At 42.4% G+C, this 17,723-nt stretch overlaps 1 non-coding gene across 1 annotated transcript; it reads left to right on the top strand.

Annotated features, from left to right (window-relative positions):
• Positions 1-17,642: 17,642 nt before the first annotated feature.
• Positions 17,643-17,715, top strand: Trnav-uac (transfer RNA valine (anticodon UAC)). The gene has a single exon. It is a non-coding gene; the product is annotated as a tRNA-Val (tRNA).
• The last annotated feature ends 8 nt before the right edge of the window (positions 17,716-17,723 follow it).

Below are 17,723 nucleotides of genomic sequence, written 5' to 3'. Positions count from 1 at the left end.
CTCTCCTCTCCTTTCTCCTCTCCTCTCTCCTCTCCTCTCCTTTCTCCTCTCCTCTCCTTTCTCCTCTCCTCACCTCTACTTTCTCCTTTCCTCTCCTCTTCTCTCCTCTCCTCTCTTTTCTCCTCACCTCTCATCTCTTCTCTTTTCTCTCCTCTCCTCTTTTCTCTCTCTTGTCTTCTGTTTTCTTCTCTCCCCTCCTGTCCTCTCTTCTCTTCTCTGCTCTGCTCTCCTCTTCTTTCCTCTCCTCTCCTCTCCTCCTCTCTTCTTCTCTCCTCTCCTATTAACTTTTCTCCTCTCAACTTCTCTCCTCTTAAATTCTCTTCTCTTATCTTCTCTTCTCCTTCCTTGCCTTCCTATTAACTTACATTTTCTATCTCTGCTCTTCGCCCCTCTCCTCTCCTTTTTCCTCTCCTCTCCTTTCCTCCTCTCCTCTTCTCTCTCCTCTCCTCTCCTCTCTCTTCTCTTCTCCACTCTCCTCTCCTCTCCTCTTCTCACACTTCTCCTCTCATCTCCTTTCTCCTCTACTTTCTCATCTCCTCTCTCTCCTCTCCCCTCCTCTCTCCTCTCCTCTCTCCTCTCCTCTCACCTCTTTCCTCTTCTCTCCTGTTTTCTCTCCTTTCCTCTCCTCTACTCTCTTCTCTTCTCTTCTCTTCTCCCCTCTCCTCTCTCTTCTCTTCTCCTCTCCTCTTCTCTACTCTCTTCTCTCCTCTCCTCTCCTCTCCTCCCCTGTATTCTACTCTACTCTACTCTACTCTAGTCTCTTCTTCTCTCCTCTTAATTTCTCTCCTCTAATCTTTTCTTCCCCTTCCCTGCCTTCCCATCGAATGACCATGGTTACTGCTTTCTCTTTTTTTTTTTTTTTCTTGCGTGTTTCACTCAGAAAGAGAGAGAGAGAGAGAGAGAGAGAGAGAGAGAGAGAGAGAGAGAGAGAGAGAGAGAGAGAGAGAGAGGGAGGGAGGGAGGGAGAGAGAGAGAGAGAGAGAGAGAGAGAGAGAGAGAGAGAGAGAGAGAGAGAGAGAGAGAGAGAGAGAGAGAGAGAGAGAGAGAGAGAGGGAGGGAGGGAGGGAGGGAGGGAGGGAGGGAGGGAAAGAGAAAGAGAAAGAGAAAGAGAAAGAGAAAGAGAAAGAGAGAGAGAGAGAGAGAGAGAGAGAGAGAGAGAGAGAGAGAGAGAGAGGGGTCACATATGATAGAAAGCTGTCCTTCAGATCCCACATAGAGCGGCTCGCCAGGGAGGCCTCAGGGAAGCTGGCATCCCTGAGGAGAATGTCACCTCTCCTGGACAGTAGGGGAATGGAAGTCCTCTACAAAGCCCAGGTTCGCTCGTCCCTGGAATACGCGTGCCTGGCATGGGGAGGTGCGGCCAACAAGCACCTGTCTCTACTGGACAAGGTACAGGAGAGGGCGGCAAGGCTCATCAGAGAGGCAGGACACCAACCAGCACTACAGAGTCTCCAACATCGGCGTGACGTGGCGGGACTCACTGTAATGTTCAAGGTGCAGCTACAGTGTGTGCCGCACCTACAGTCACTCCGGCAGCCTCCCCGACTGGCCCAGGTCGCTACCAGAGCCGTCACCTCAGCCCCGGAGGAACTGCTGCAAACCCGGTGCAGGACATGGCACCACCAAAGACAGTTTATTTACACTTATGTGAGCTGGTGGAATAAACTCATAGCCAGTGAGCAAAACATTGAAAATATTGCGAACTTGACAATGCAAAATTTTAAATGTAAAGTGAACGAGTGGCTGATACAATACAGACAGCAGTGATAAAAACAGAGTGAGGCTTTTAGATAGGCAACATTAACTATGTAACCTTTAGTCTCTAAGTTGTCACGATATTCTATATAATGTAGTGGTGACACCCTCCGTAAATTATGATGTATTTGGTATAAATAAAAAAAAAAAAAAAAAAAAAAAAAAAGAGAGAGAGAGAGAGAGAGCTTTCTCCTGGCCGGAGCCATCACTCTCCGGCAAGTAAATCTTGGCGTGCTTTTTGGAGTTTGTTAAGTTTGCTGTAATACACAATGTACCACTTTCATGTGCTGCAACATTTCACATCACCGTCTTGTCATTCATTACACTGTATACTTTTGCATTTAGATTTTCGCCTTGTATTAGGATGTCTATTTCTGTCCGCAATTTAAGGACTAAGGATAGTGAATTAAGAAAGCAGTCTGGATTAAGGATATTGGATAAAGCAAACAGTCTGTATTAAGGGTGTTAAATTACGGAAATAGTATGGATTAAGGATAGTACGTTACGAAAAGTCTGCATTAAGGATAGTGGATTAAATAAACTGTCTGGATTATGGATGTCAGATTAAGGAAATATTGGGGATTAAGGACACTGCACCAGATAAATAGTCTGCATTAAAGATACTGGATGAAATAATTGTCTGGATTAAGGAGAGCAGATTAAGAAAATAGCCTGAATTAAGGACGGAAGATTGAGAAAGCAGTCTTGGTTAAGGACAGTGAATCAAGGACATTCCTTGGATGAAGGTCATTAGGTTAAGAAAAGAGTTTACACTAAGAATTATATACAAAACAGTACTCAGGGGCGAGGGACTGAAATGTTCTTTAAAGGAGCAAAGGCTGTGCTTATATATACATATATAATTATTATATTGTAATTTCTCATGGGAGTTTGAAACGAGGGTCCATATTGGTGTTTGCTGTGTGCTCGTGACTTGTTGATTAACCCGTGCAGGGTTTTGTACGTATACATGCGTGCCTCTTCGACAAGTGTTTAATACGTATAAATACGATTTTAACGTATAAAGTACTTATAAATACGTTTTTGAGTCTTATTACGGCCTTCAGTTTTGTTTGTATGTATAAGACTTGTCACTGACAGTAACAAAGAGTATTTTGACAAGTCAGGAGTGAATGGTTTCATTTACATACGAATTTATTGTAGACTGAATACTCCTGTAGGAATTGAGACATATTAGGGAATTATTTTCTTCTTTCGATGCCTATGTCAACATCCATATATGAAAGCAATAAAGTGAAATTGAAAGCTACGGTATTGGAGAGGGATAAAGATTTTTGTTATAAATGTTGCGGAGTTGGCTACACAGGGCGGGCTGCTCTCTTTCCCAAACAACCATTACATAACAAAGTGAGTCACATTCTCCTAATAAATTACTTCTCTAATCTATAACCAGTAAGGCATAATAAATAGAAAACCACACGTCACAGTGATCAGAAAGGAAAACTGAAACTCTTAAAATTCATAGCATGTTCTATTCTTTGAGAACTGCGGGTGTCGTAACCAAGGCCCTGAGACGTGAGTGTTGCCACACGCACATCCAACCATTTACTTACTTGAGCGTCCAATTCTTGTTTACTTAGAGGTATTTGTAATTTGTAATGCAAAGAAGTACTTACTTTTTGCACATGTAAAGCTGAGAATAAAAGCTTTAAAAATATAAAAACAAAATTCTGCATCCCTAGTCTGACATCATGAGGGGAAAAAAAATCCATGAATCAAAATGGTACGGTCGCCACACACCCATTCAGGACGTGGCAATAATACATGTGTGACACGATTTGTTGTTTGTTTTCTCATTTTACAGGATAAATAAAAAAAAATAAAAAAACAGGCGAAAAGCAAGCAACCTGCCAAGACCCCTACCCCTGACAATGCACAACACTGTGCTGGTTAAAAGTGTAAACAGCGAAACTGATTTAGGAGTGACAATATCAAGCAGCCTAAAACCTTGCCAACAATGTTCAGAAGTCATAGAGAAAGTGAATAAAATAATTAGGGTAATTGGCAGATCTTTTGAATATAAATCTCAAGATACAATTGTCACTCTGTCTAACTCTTGAGTTCGTCCCCTTTTGGAATATTGCGTTCAAGCATGGTGCTCCAGTTGCCAGAAAGGCATTCATAAATTAGAACGAGTTCAGCGTAGAGTAACAAAAAATATATCAACCTAACAAACGAATCATACATAGAGCGTCTTAAACAATTAAATATATTGCCATTAATACAAAAAAAGACTAAGAGGTGCCTTAATGCAGGTGTTTAAAATCATCAGAGGCATTGATAAAATGGACTGCAATAAATATTTCAAGACAGATTTTTCAAATTACACTGCAAGAAACAGCTGGAAAAATTGTTGCGAAATCCTTGAACCTTCATGAATCAAAAAATAACACTGTGTAACACGATTTTTTGCCTTTGACAAGCAAGTGTTATTTTCCAACTCTTTTCATTGCAAAAAAAAAAAATAAATAAATAAAATAAAAGATGTTCATTATTCCTGTCACAGAGAACTTCTTTGCTCTTGTCTTGATGAACTGACCACATATGGAGCAGAATGCATCTGGAAAATGATTGCAGCCTCTTGATGCCATTTCACCTCTTGTGATGTGTCTTCTCAAGGCAGCCAAAGCAGGACTGACTGGCGGTCTGCAAGCTAGGGCTGGGCGGCAAACAGTTCCGGAATCAGTTCCAGCGGTTCCGCTAAGCCTTGCTTGGAATCGGTTCCGAGTCTTGGAACCGGTTCCGCCTTAACGGTTCCTCGTGAGTACTGATGGCTTATGCTTGTGACTTACAAATCACAAACAGTTATGCAATGTTTAGAATATGTAATCATGAATATTATTCAGGAAGTTTTGCAAATGGTATCTACAAATGATCGAAATGGAGTGTAAAGGAATGATACATGAAAAGCGTCCCTTCATTCAGTATTCAAAGAAATCGCATGAATGATATGAAAATATTTCGCTCATGATGGCCAATGGTATGCACCGATTTAGTGTTACCATATGCGTAATAGTTTCTTAACACTCTGATTGGTAGATGTCTTGTGATGCTATGACAGGCTATAAATAGTAGTGAGCGGCCGGCGACTTGCTCACCACCTTCGAATTGGATGCCGTGGCACAGCAAGCTGGGTAAGGTCTTCGCTCTGACAGACTGACCGCGCTTGTCTGCACCTGTGTACCGGATCTCTCCCGCTTGGCAGAGTGCTCGCCCTTGTGCAGTGCCCTTTTACACCTCCTACTATATTTCCTTTTCACCCTCAGAGTCGCCCAGTGGGCCAAGGTGAACCCCACGGCTTGCAAAGGAGGAACTTTAGTGAGGCTGCCTTCAACCCATTGGAAGGGTAGGGTAAAACTCTTGGACAGGTGTAGGCGCGAGGTGAGTTGGTTTCGACAGTTTTTAGAAACTGGACCAATATATTGCCCTGCATAGGTAGGCTCCTTCTGTGTACTATCACAGGAAAGATATAGGTCTATTAGAATCAGTACAGAGGAGAATGACTAAAAGGATACAGGGGATGAGGAGTATTCCTTACGAGGCGAGGTTGAAGCTGTTAAATTTACATTCTCTAGAGAGACGTAGGTTAAGAGGGGACCTGATAGAAGTCTTTAAGTGGTATAAGGGTTATAACAAGGGAGATGTAAGCAAAATTCTTAGGATCAGCAACCAGGGTAGAACAAGAAATAACGGGTTCAAACTTAAAAAATTTAGGTTTAGGAAGGAGATAGGAAAAAATTGGTTCTCATATAGAGTGGTAGATGAGTGGAACGGACTCAGCAATCATGTAGTTAGTGCTAGGACACTAGAGAGCTTTAAGAGAAGATTAGACAAGTTTATGGATGGGGATAACAGATGGAAATAGGTAGGTGTGTTTCATGCAGGGACTGCCACGTGTAAGCCTGGTCGCTTCTTGCAGCTTCCCTTATTTCTTATGTTCTTATGTTCTTATGTTCTTATCATTGGCTGGGTTGTAAGTCGGGCTTCGACCCCCAGTAGGTGTTTACATCAACCTCCGCTACTCGACCAACGCACCCACAAAAAAAGAAAAATGGCAAGAGTGAAAGTAAAAAGTGATGACACAAGCCCCGAGCAAAGAATACTCCTTCTAAGAACTCTCTCTGAAAATGTAATACATGCCACAACAATCATCACTGTCCAAGATGGATTCATAGTTCTAACAAGATCAGCCGAAGATGTACACAAGATTTTCCAACAGAAGGCCCACAACGTCCTCAGCACCCACAGGTTCCATCCAGTCCTTCCCCCGGAACTCAGAGCAAAGAGGACGACACTCATCTTCAACACCGATGAATACATCTTCAACTATACTGAGAAAGAGACTGAGGAAGAACTATTATCCGAGAACCAATGGATGAAGGAAGGCATAGAAACGATTTTCAAGATCCCCAGAACTAAGATACTTAAAATAACCTTCAAGGAAACAGCTGCAACAAAGAAAGCTACTGAGAATGGCATTCTGGATTTCCACATGAGCATTCCTCCTAACTCAATAAAACTAGAAGAATACATTCCCATACAAGCATGCCTCAAATGCTACGCAATAGAAGAACATCCTACATCAAAATGCTCAAAACCACAAGAATTTAAAGTATGCTCGGAATGCAGCTCAAATGACCATACATGGAAAGATTGTAATGCTAGCAGGAACAAAAAGTGAGTCAATTTGCCACGGGGAGCACAGAACACTCGCCAACAAGTTCCCTCATTGGAAAAAAAGCAATGGAAGAAAAGAGACAACAAAAGAAAGATAGCAGTACGAAAACACACAGCAGTGCAGCCGCAGGCAAAACAAACACGTCAACCCTCACCTTCCCAACATCTACTCCAGTAGTTGAGGAAGAAACTGCAACAAAGATAATGGCATGCATGATGCGTGCACACCTAATCAATTCTATAAATCCCGGATCTTACAGTGATGATCTAAACAGAGCCCTCAAACTCAACAACCTTCCTCCAGTCATCCTACCGGACAATCCTCCATCCAAGCAAACCCTGAACCTCACAAATGAAAAGCAAACTCCAGTACCACAAGAAAACACACAAACAAACATGAACACACACTCACAGGAAACACCAAACACTGCACAACACACCCAAGTGGACCAGAATACCACACAAGAAGGAACTGAAATGCCAACACTTAAGAAAATACCAGGACACGCAATTGGTTTACAAATTATAACACGCAAAAGTGAAGGATTGCCAAAAGGAACAACACTTAGTCTGAGGAGTATTAAAACAGGGACACACACTGGCATGTACAAGTGGAGGTACACATACGCTGCATACAACGAGCAAGAAATGTTACTCTACCTACAAAACAACGATATTGACCTTACTAACGGTTGGTGCACAGCAGAAGACACGCAGCTCAATGAAATACACAACGGCCTTCACCAAGACCTCACCCCTCCTCACTATAAAGTCACCAAACACAAGCACGGACACAGACACCTCTCCAAATAAAGCATGATACACGAAAACATACGCCGTTGCCCATAAAACACTCTTACAAAGACAACCTTCACGTCACACATAATGGACTCATTAACAATAATACAACACAACGTCGCACACTGGTCCCCATATAGACACATACTTACCAACACATACAATGGAACTGAAGCAGATATAATTCTAATAAACAGTCATGGCACCTCACACAATAACACGATACACACACACAACTACACTACTCATACAATCAACACTAAAGGAGAATTACATGACGGAAGTGCAATTTTAGTTCAATCAAATATAAAACATAAAATTACCGATGATTTCGACACAAATGCACTACAAGTTACAACAGAAACTAGCACGGGCTGCCACAACATGCCTTCCACCACGGAGACCACACTACCAATCACAGACTTCCACCGCTTTAGCCTCAGACAACTCACCCACATAATTATATACTGGGCGATTTAAATGCAAAACACCCTTGCATAGGAACACACAACACCAACACAGCTGGAAAAGGGCTAGAAATGTTAATCAGTAGAAACAAACTGATGCACCTTGGCCCAAACTTCCCAACACACATAGCACACAATACGCAAACAACACCAGATATAATACTGGCAAACTCACATACTTACCATAATTACACCATAAAACAAGGACCCACCACTGCCTCCGACCACCTACCAATAATACTTACAATCACTACACTTCCAATACGAATCCCCTCACCACCATAACCTCATTACAAGGCAGCCCACTGGGGCAAATTCAGAACACATGCAGATCAACATATGAAGCCATTAACAACCAACCATCTAAACAAAGAAGAAATAGATATACAAATCAAACTCTGCTATGACATCATACTCGAAGCCCTCAAACACCACATCCCAATGAAAAACTACAAAACCATTCTAAATTCAATGACTAATCCAACAATGAAACACATACAGTGGGTGATAAAACAATACCTTCAAACAGCTTCAATAATCGGCTGGGACTACGAAAGGTACACTACTTACACCACCCTTAAAACAAACCTAATGCTGGAATGTAAAACACAACATAACAAGAACTGGGAGGACACTATAAAAGGATTAATAGACGTCTACAAAGACCAACAAAATTTTTGCAACAGAATTAAGAGAGTGAAAGAAAACAAAACACCCACATCACCGTGCATAATATCCAACAACAGCAAAGTTTACGACATTAAAGAAAAAGAAACAATATTTAGAAACATTTGAGAAAATAGACTTACCATCAGCCCTTCAGAAAACACCCTATTTGACAAGGAAAAGGAAAACGAGGTAAACAGATGCATCACAAATAACATCAACACAATCTCCCCATACGAAGCATCGGACCTCACCAGGAATACACTACATCCACAACTACAACCCAGGAAGTCACCAACACAAGTAAAACTTTCAAAAACAGCACACCGGGGCATAGCAACATAAACAAAACCATACTTACCAACTTACCAGAGTCTGCTATTAAAACACTCACTCAAGTTTTCAACCACACCTACTCAGTTGGATATTCTTCCCAACACTTTAAAGGCGCATTAATAAAGCTGATCCCCTAACCAAACAAAACAACTACAGATCCTCACAACTTCAGACCTATCTCATTACTACAAGTACCAGGAAAAACTCTACAAAAAATAATAAACAAAAGACTTAGGACTTACCTCGAATACAACAGTATCCTATCGCCATCACAGCATGGGTTCCGGGCCAACCGCAGCACAGACGCCACACTCGCCATCATAACTGAAAAAATAGTAAACACATTAGGAAATAAACAACAATGTTTCATAGCCCTCTGTGATGTCTCAAAAGCCTTCAATAAAGTCTGGCACAATGGACTGAAATATAAAATTAACAATATTGGTCTCCCTTCAGTTTTCTCCAAAATACTTTGCAGTTTCCTGGACAACAGAAATGCCCGCATATATTTACCAAACTACCAAGGACCTACATTCCCCATAGGAAGTGGTGTACCTCAAGGAAATTCAATATCCCCCACCCTATATTCCCTTTACACATACGGCCTCCCTTCCCCATCACACGGCTGTACCAATGTACCAATGTATGCAGATGACATCACTCAGATAATAACACAGCCCGGTAAATGAAAGAAAATCCTGGCCAAAAAAATAGAAAGAGAAGTCACGAAGGTAAATGATTTTGAGGAAAAATGGAAAATTAAAAACAAACACATCAAAATTCACAGTTATCCCTCTTGCAATAAGAAAGACACACCCTACAACAATTAACGGAACAGTCACACCACACACAACCAAAGGAAAAATCCTAGGAATGAACATCAACCACAATGAACACATCAAACGATCAGCAAAAGCAGCACTAACATCAATCAGGAGATTCTATAAACTAATTCATCTCATAAAAGCCTGTGTCCTTCCAGTCATCAGGTACCCGCCATACCCACTATGTGCACTATCCAAGACAGCCACCCTGTCATTGCAAAGAATCCAAAACCAAGCACTTCGGTTCACATTTGAAGAACGTTATCCCTACAACAAAACTACAGAGGAACTACACCTTGCATCTAACATAAACCCAATAAATATAACATTACATAATAGAGGAAATAAGATCAAAGGAAAATTAATTAACACTACAGGACGAACTATACTGAACAACCATCTCTGATGACAACAATGCAGTACACAGCTGGCTCAAGAAACCTCACCTACAATTAGAAAAAGACCACCAACCACCTTCATACACGAGCAAAACATAGACACACACACACACACACACACACACACACACACACACACACACACACACACACACACACACACACACACACACACACACACACAATGCATGAAATTATACATAAAGCCAGTAGGTACAAGAGAAATAACCAAAATCTTTGATTTCAAGAACAATTATTTCCCTTCCTGCAGGAAAACAATTGGAAAATAACTTACATATAACAACCAGACTGAATTATGAGGCACCAAACATCACATTATTAACATGTGCATTAACATACAATATGAACAGCAAGACGGTTAGCCCGCCACCTTTTACATCTCACACTATATTTCATCTTTCACCAAACTATTCTTCCACCCCATGTTCCTTCTTTCTCCCCACTTTACTATCCCACATAAAGAAAAAAAGACTTGCTCATAAGAGCTAAAACTGTCTAAGAGAGAGAGAATTTGTGACCATCATCCTCATGAATAAATAAAGACCTTATTTTTTCTGATACTCAAAATAGCTTACTTGCACGTTGTACTCCAACCCTTCCTCTCTCACATTATAACGTAATATTTTTACAGGCACCAAGTCTTTTTCAAAGGCAGCGTGCTGAAGGTGGACATATTGAGTTTGTACCTACTTTGCAGCGTCAGAGCATAGAGAACGGAGTGTACATCTCACTTATTAAGCCTAAATTTCACATAAAACAGTGACATCCAAGCGGAATAGAACAGCTCCAGTGTGGACGTACATGGAACAGGCGTCGTCTGACGTCGTTGTATGCTTGGAGTGTAAAGATAAGCTGAAGTACAGTGGAAGTACATTGAACATGATGAAACACCTGCGCACCAGACATCCCACTGAATGTGCGGAGTTCAAGGAGGATGCAGATATGGAAATTGCTGCCAAACACCCCAGACCATCCACCTGTGCTCAACCAACACTGATCGAGGCCATCACTAGGGCTTATCCCTATAAGAATGACTCCAATGAAAAGAAAGAACTTGACGCTCTGGTTGTCAGGATGATAGCGGAAGACTTACAACCACTATGTGTTGTTGAAGACAAGGGGTTCAACAGATTAGTAAATGGACTCAATTCCAGATATGACTTGCCAAGCCGCACAGAGATAGGTAGGCCTCTCTTACCTTCTGTTTACAATAGAGAGGTAGAGAGAGTCCGTCAAGAGGTGGAGAAAGCTAAGCGTGTTGCTTCAACAACAGACATATTATGGACATCCCGACAAACAAAAGCATTCATCACCGTGACAGCTCACTACATATCCCCAGAGTGGGTCCTCATGTCTGCTGTGCTTGATACTGTTCCTATGGCTAAGTCCCATACAGCAGATAATATTGCAGAAGAGATAAGACTTGTCTACAATAAATGCAACATTTTAGATAAAATTCACTCAGTTGTGACTGACAATGCTGCTAACGTGACTGCACCAATAAAACAAGTGAATGTTCGCCACACCCCGTGCTTTGCACACACTTTGAATCTAGTTGTTCAGGACTCCATTAACAACACTGAGGATGTCCAGAAGCTAAAAGAAAAAATAAAGCCTATTGTAAATTTTCTCCATCACAGCGTGAAGGCTTCTGGTAAGCTCATGCAGGTACAAGAGCAACACAAGCAGCCTTCAAAAAAAAACTTATTCAGGATGTAGAAACTAGATGGAATTCTACACACTACATGATGGAAAGATATATAGAGCATGACCACGTGACACACACTCTCTGCTATCTGGGGAAAACTGATGTGTCTGTCTAAAGAGAATCTCTGCCAGTATTCTAGATGAGTCCTGGAACCGCTATACACTAGTGGTAACCGTCTGAGCAGCGCGCTGGCGGCTCCAAGACTTGGTACTCACAACGCGCTCTCTAAACGATTCCCTACGGAACCGATTCCGAAACCGGCTCCGCCTGGTAACCGTCTGAGCAGCGAGTTGGCGGCTCCAAGACTCTGGTATTCACCCCGTGCGCTAGCGGCTCCAAGTCTCTGGTGCCGGCCACGCGCGCTCTACATGATTCTCCGCGGAACCAGTTCCGGAACAAGGAATCGATTCCGTGAATACCTAAGTTATCGGTTACTGCCCACCACTACCGTCTGGCCTGCTAGTCCAGCTCCGCATGACCACCTCTCCCTCCAACCAACAAGACAAATGCGCAGCGACACGCGTGATAAACCACAACTAACCATCATTGTACATGTGGATTATATAGTATACCACCAAGAACATGTATTTATACAAATAAATGAACAGCTATTACATACAATAGACACCAAATAGCTACACAGTAAAGATGTGCCGTTAAAAACAAAAACTTAGGTAATCACCTCTTCCGTTAACTATCATCACAGTGATGATACACTTATAACTATTGAGTCTCTTTATTCTCATAAACTGAAGGGAATTGTGCTCAGAAAGGGAGGTTTTGGTGCCCAGGAGTCTGAAAATTGGTTTGCGTGTTAGTGTTGGCGGCTGCAGGTGGCATGGCTGCGCGCCTCTCCGCCACCTACATATATATGAATATTGGTGCTTAGTGCGGGACTCAGTGCATCACTGTCCGAGCATTGTACCATATTACCGGTGTTTCCAGAATCTTTCACATTAACACTGCAGTCAGGGATCCCATAAACTTCGACACCTTCGTATCTTATATTACTGCCACATCTGTTACCACTCCTTCCTTCCTTCCGCGTTGCCGCCACTACCACCACCACCGCCACCACTGTCCACTGGTGTTCTTCCTCTCCTTGCCAGTACATCCTCCACCTCCGTCATCACTATTGTATCAGACTGTTTCACCGCCACCACCATTTCTGCTACCACCATTACTACCACCACCACCACCACCGCAGTCATTACCATTATCACTACCACCACCACCACTACCACCAACACCACCACCACCCCCGCCACTATCACCACTACTACCACAACCATCACTACCATCGCCGTGACCACCACCGGTACCATCGCCACCACCGCCACCATCACCACCACCACAATCATCACCACCAGCACTACCACCACAGACACGACTATTCTCAAAGGCCTTACAGATGATCAGCCAGGTTATCAAGAGTGTTTTTCCTGTTTATAATGTGGAAACATTGTTAATCTATCACCTGAGCAGTAAAAATACCCTTGAAAACCATTAAAAACCATTGTCAACATGGCTGGACACACACAACATTCATGGCTTACAAAACAATCAAACAAAATATAACAAGGGAATGTAAAGAACAGAATAAAAAGAACTGGGTAAACAAGGTTGAGGGACTCAGCACACTTTACAATGACCCAAAAAATTTCGGCAAAATATAAAGACATTAAAAAGCAGCCAGACTAGCACAAAACCATATCTAATACAAGATAGTAAGAAATATACAGAGTAGAAGAAAAGGAACAAATATTTAGAGACATGGAGCAATGTTTTTTAGAATAAGCCCCACAGAAAATCTGCAATATGATGAAGATAGAGAATTGCTAGTTAATAATTACATCACCAATAACAAAGCTCAAATACCACCCAATCAACAAGGCAACCCTGACAATCCAAGTAACGACACCTATTCCACAGCACACACCACGTCACACCACAAGAAATAAAGTAAACAATAAAACAGCCAAAAAACAACACACCTGGTGGAACAAAAATAAATAAAACCATATCACTAAACTTACCAGACAACGTCCTCGAGATCTTCACCAGACTAAACACAAACATCGCTCTCTCCATGGGCTATTTTCCACAACCCTTCAAGCACGCTGCAATCACACTCATCCCCAAACAGAACAAACCAACCACTCACGCAATTAATCACCTAACTTTTTTTTTTATTATTTATTAATTATTTTTGAGAAAATAATTAATAAAAGGACAAGAACATTCCTTGAATCTAATAAAATTCTACCAGACTCCCAGCATGGATTTAGAACAGCAAGATCCACAAACACGGCAATAGCAACAACAGCAGAAACAATCTCAAAAGTATCACACAAAAAACAATGTTGCGTTGCACTCAGGGACGTCTCAAGGGCGTTTGACAAGGTGTGGCTAAGTGCACTAAAGTATAAGCTTAAATAAAATTAGCCAGCATCCTTAACAAGATATTATGTAGCTTCTTAGACAATAGGTCACCATCCATATCACTAAATAACTACACCGGCCAGCCATTCCAACCTGACAGTGGGGTACCACAGGGGAGTAGTATCTCCCCCACACTCTGCACTATATACACACACGACATTGCAACACCACTCACAGACACCACAAATATTCAATACGCAGACCACATCACACAAATCATCACATATGCAGGTAAATCAAAAAACATGTTTGTAAAGAGAATAGAAAGAGAAATAAAAAACATCAATAACTACGAAACCAAATGGAAAATCAAAACAAACACACAAAAATTCACATTACTTCCTATAACAATGAAAAAGATGCAACCAGTCACCATAGAGGGAACAACACACCATACGCAGAAGACGCTAAAATATTGGGGCTTAAACTGGGCACACACGGATACTCAAAACACGTAAAAGGCATCACAAACAAAGCACAAATAGTATTAACCACCATTACAATATTCGATGCACTAAACACTAACACCAGACTACACCCTGTCAAAGCGTGCGTACTACCAATACTTACTTACCACCACATGCTCTAAACGCAATCTGTACATCACTATCGTTACAACGACAACAAAACAAAGCACCACGCTTCGTTTATAATGAAAAATACCCATACACCAAACATTCCAAAGAACTACATGCACTCGCAAAACTAGACCCAATCAATAAAACACTATATGCAAGGGGAAACCAAACCAAACACAAACTAATACACACACTCAAGGACTTCACGTACACGAACACAATACACGAGCATGAACAGGGAAGGGAACACGCCTGGTTCAAGACACCAACCCACACTATATCAAAGGCATCACCGAGACCATTAGACACACAAACCTCTCAAAATTAATACTGTTCATACACTCACATGAGGATCAGACATTGCTCATACCTTTTATTTATTTATGAATTAGCATAATCTCTCAAAGCTAATATCAAAATATACATTATCTTTCAACAATGACAGTTATTCCGTCATTTTTCACTCTACGACTTTCCTTCATATCTTCACCCAGCCTTTCATCTTCTGCTCTTTACCACCGTCTTTCACCCCCACTGTCCATCCCCCTCCCCCAGCGTTACGATCCCCTCCCTGTCCTCGTCCTCTCCCTCTTCTGAACTTTATATTTCATTATTTACACATATCGCTTTACGTTAATTTATTATTTATTTATTTATCTATTTATTTATTCATTCATTTAATTATTTATTCATATATTTATTATTGATCCATTAACTTTTGCATTTACTTACTTTTGTTTATTTGTTTATTTATTAATTTATTTGTTTTTATTATTTACCTCCATTTATTTATTTATTTATCTATCTATCTATCTATCTATCTGTCTATCTGGCTATTATTCTATCAGTTTATCTATTTCTATATTCATCTATTTCTTACTGTTTTATTTATATTTTGCTATCTATTTTCTTTATTATTTATTTACTTTATATTTTTTTCTTATTTTTCATATTTTTTTTTACTTTTTTTTGTTTAATTTATTTATTTTATTTATTTTTATTTCATTTTGTTCTTTTGGTCAGAAACATTCCCTATTGAAAGACATGTTGTCCGAGAAAAAAAAAAAAAAAACATTTATTTTCTCCTCCCCGCCTCGCTTCGCCGCCTGAGTCGCTCCTGCGCGCCCCTGCCATCACCGGGAGGACCTTTCTCACCCGCACACTGTCACTCGCTTCGCTGCCTTCTCTTCTCCCTTCGCCGCGTGATTTACTTACGTTACTTAACGTAGTTTTTTGTCTTTATGATTTATTTTTGTATTTTTATTTATTTTGTTTTCTTATTTGTTTTTTTATTATTTATTTTTAATTTATTATTTTTTTCTTATTCTATTGATTTATTTTTTTTATTAATTAATTTACTTAACTTTTATTTTTTATTACTTTTCCGAGTTTTCTTTCTATTTAGGCAAACTCAACATAAACGCACGCGTTTATTACTGAAGGCGAATACGCAAAAAAACTAAAAAAAAAAAGAAAGAAAAGAAAGAGACTCAAGGACTTCCTGGGTTACGCAAATGACGCATCTACAAGCGCCTCGTCGCCGCAAGAGCTCAGCGGCTGCCGGCAGGGCGCGTGGCGGCGGCCTCGCGGTGCAGTGCACGCAGCATCTGGATCACCGCCGCCAGCGGGGGCCGCTCGGCGGGGTCGCGGCGGCGAGCCTGCACCACCCACTTGATAAGGATGGACCTGGCGCGGCGGCAGCTGCTGGGGCACGACAGGAGGCCTAGTCCCTGCAGAAGGTAGGCCAGGCCGAAGGCGTCGCTCGCCTCGCAGCAGCGGTGGGTTTTCTTCAGGATCTCCGGCGCGATCCAGGGGAACTTGTCCGTGTCTGGGATCGCCTGGCTCATGAGTCCCTTGGTGCCCACCGGCCTCGCCAGGCCCACGTCGATCACGGTGGCCACAGGCTTGCCGCTCTGGGTGGACACGCACACGTTGTCCGCCTTGATGTCATTGTGCGTGTAGCCCTGCCGGTGCATTCGCTGCAGTGTGCGGCACATCTGCAGGTGCACGCTGACGGCGTCAGCAAACGAGGGCGCCTTGTTCAGCATGTAGTCCTTGAGCGTCACGCCGGCGAAGGGAGTAATCAGCTGGCGGGTTTCCACGCAGACTCCCACCAGACGCTGCACGCCGGGAAGCTGCAGCTTGCTGAGGCTGGTGGCCTCCTTTACGAGCTCCGGCAGCTTGTCTCGGCTAAAGGTCTTGATGACCAGTTCTTCCTGCGTGCGCGGGCTCACGGTCTTAAAGCAAGAGCCGTAGCTTCCCTCGGCCAGAGGCCGTTGCACGGGACCGATCATCTCCCGCACCTGACGCCGCCGGAGCAGGGGCACGCCCACCAGCTGCAGCTTCCGCTTGGCCCGCGTGTCCTTAGAGCAGCCGCGCTGGTTCTCTCCACCGCCGAACTTCTCCTTCACTTCACTGAACCACTCCTGGTAGGAGCGCTCGCGCCTCTGCTTCTTGGGGCAGGCAGTGCGGCCTGAGGCAGGCGACGCGGGCCGCTTGTTGCGCTTCGTGGCGGGTTCCTCGCGCTGGAGGTAAGCGGGCACTGTGAAGTACATGGTCACTTGTGCTTGCTGGCAAGTCAAGGTGGTGTGCTTCTGGTCGCTGCTTTGGAAGAGCGCTGGAGTGATTCTCCAGAGGATGGGTATCCTTGGCAGGACTCACCTACCCTCCGCACACCCGGGGCATTTTTTTATTAAAATTGTTAATTTCATTTACTGCAAATAACCGAGTGGTGAAAAAAAATTATATTGACTACTTAACATCTTCACTACTGCAATCAAATCCTAGCTGATTCTTGATTACCCTTCAATCACTTCCACCGTCACTACCACCGCCACTACTACCATAACTACTACTACTGCCACTACAAGCATCTTTTCCATGTTAACTTGTAATGCACAGGTTGCGTAGACAAGCGAACAACAGGTGTTGTTAAATTCCATATATTTGTAGCTCTCGTAGTGTAGTGGTTATCACGTCTGCTTTACACGCAGAAGGTCCCAGGTTCGAGCCCTGGCGGGAGCATTCCTTTT

This window comes from Scylla paramamosain, chromosome 18, assembly GCF_035594125.1.
Source record: "Scylla paramamosain isolate STU-SP2022 chromosome 18, ASM3559412v1, whole genome shotgun sequence".
Lineage (NCBI taxonomy): Eukaryota > Metazoa > Arthropoda > Malacostraca > Decapoda > Portunidae > Scylla > Scylla paramamosain.
Note: the sequence above shows the minus strand (reverse complement) of the source record. Positions and strands in the feature narration are given on the sequence as shown.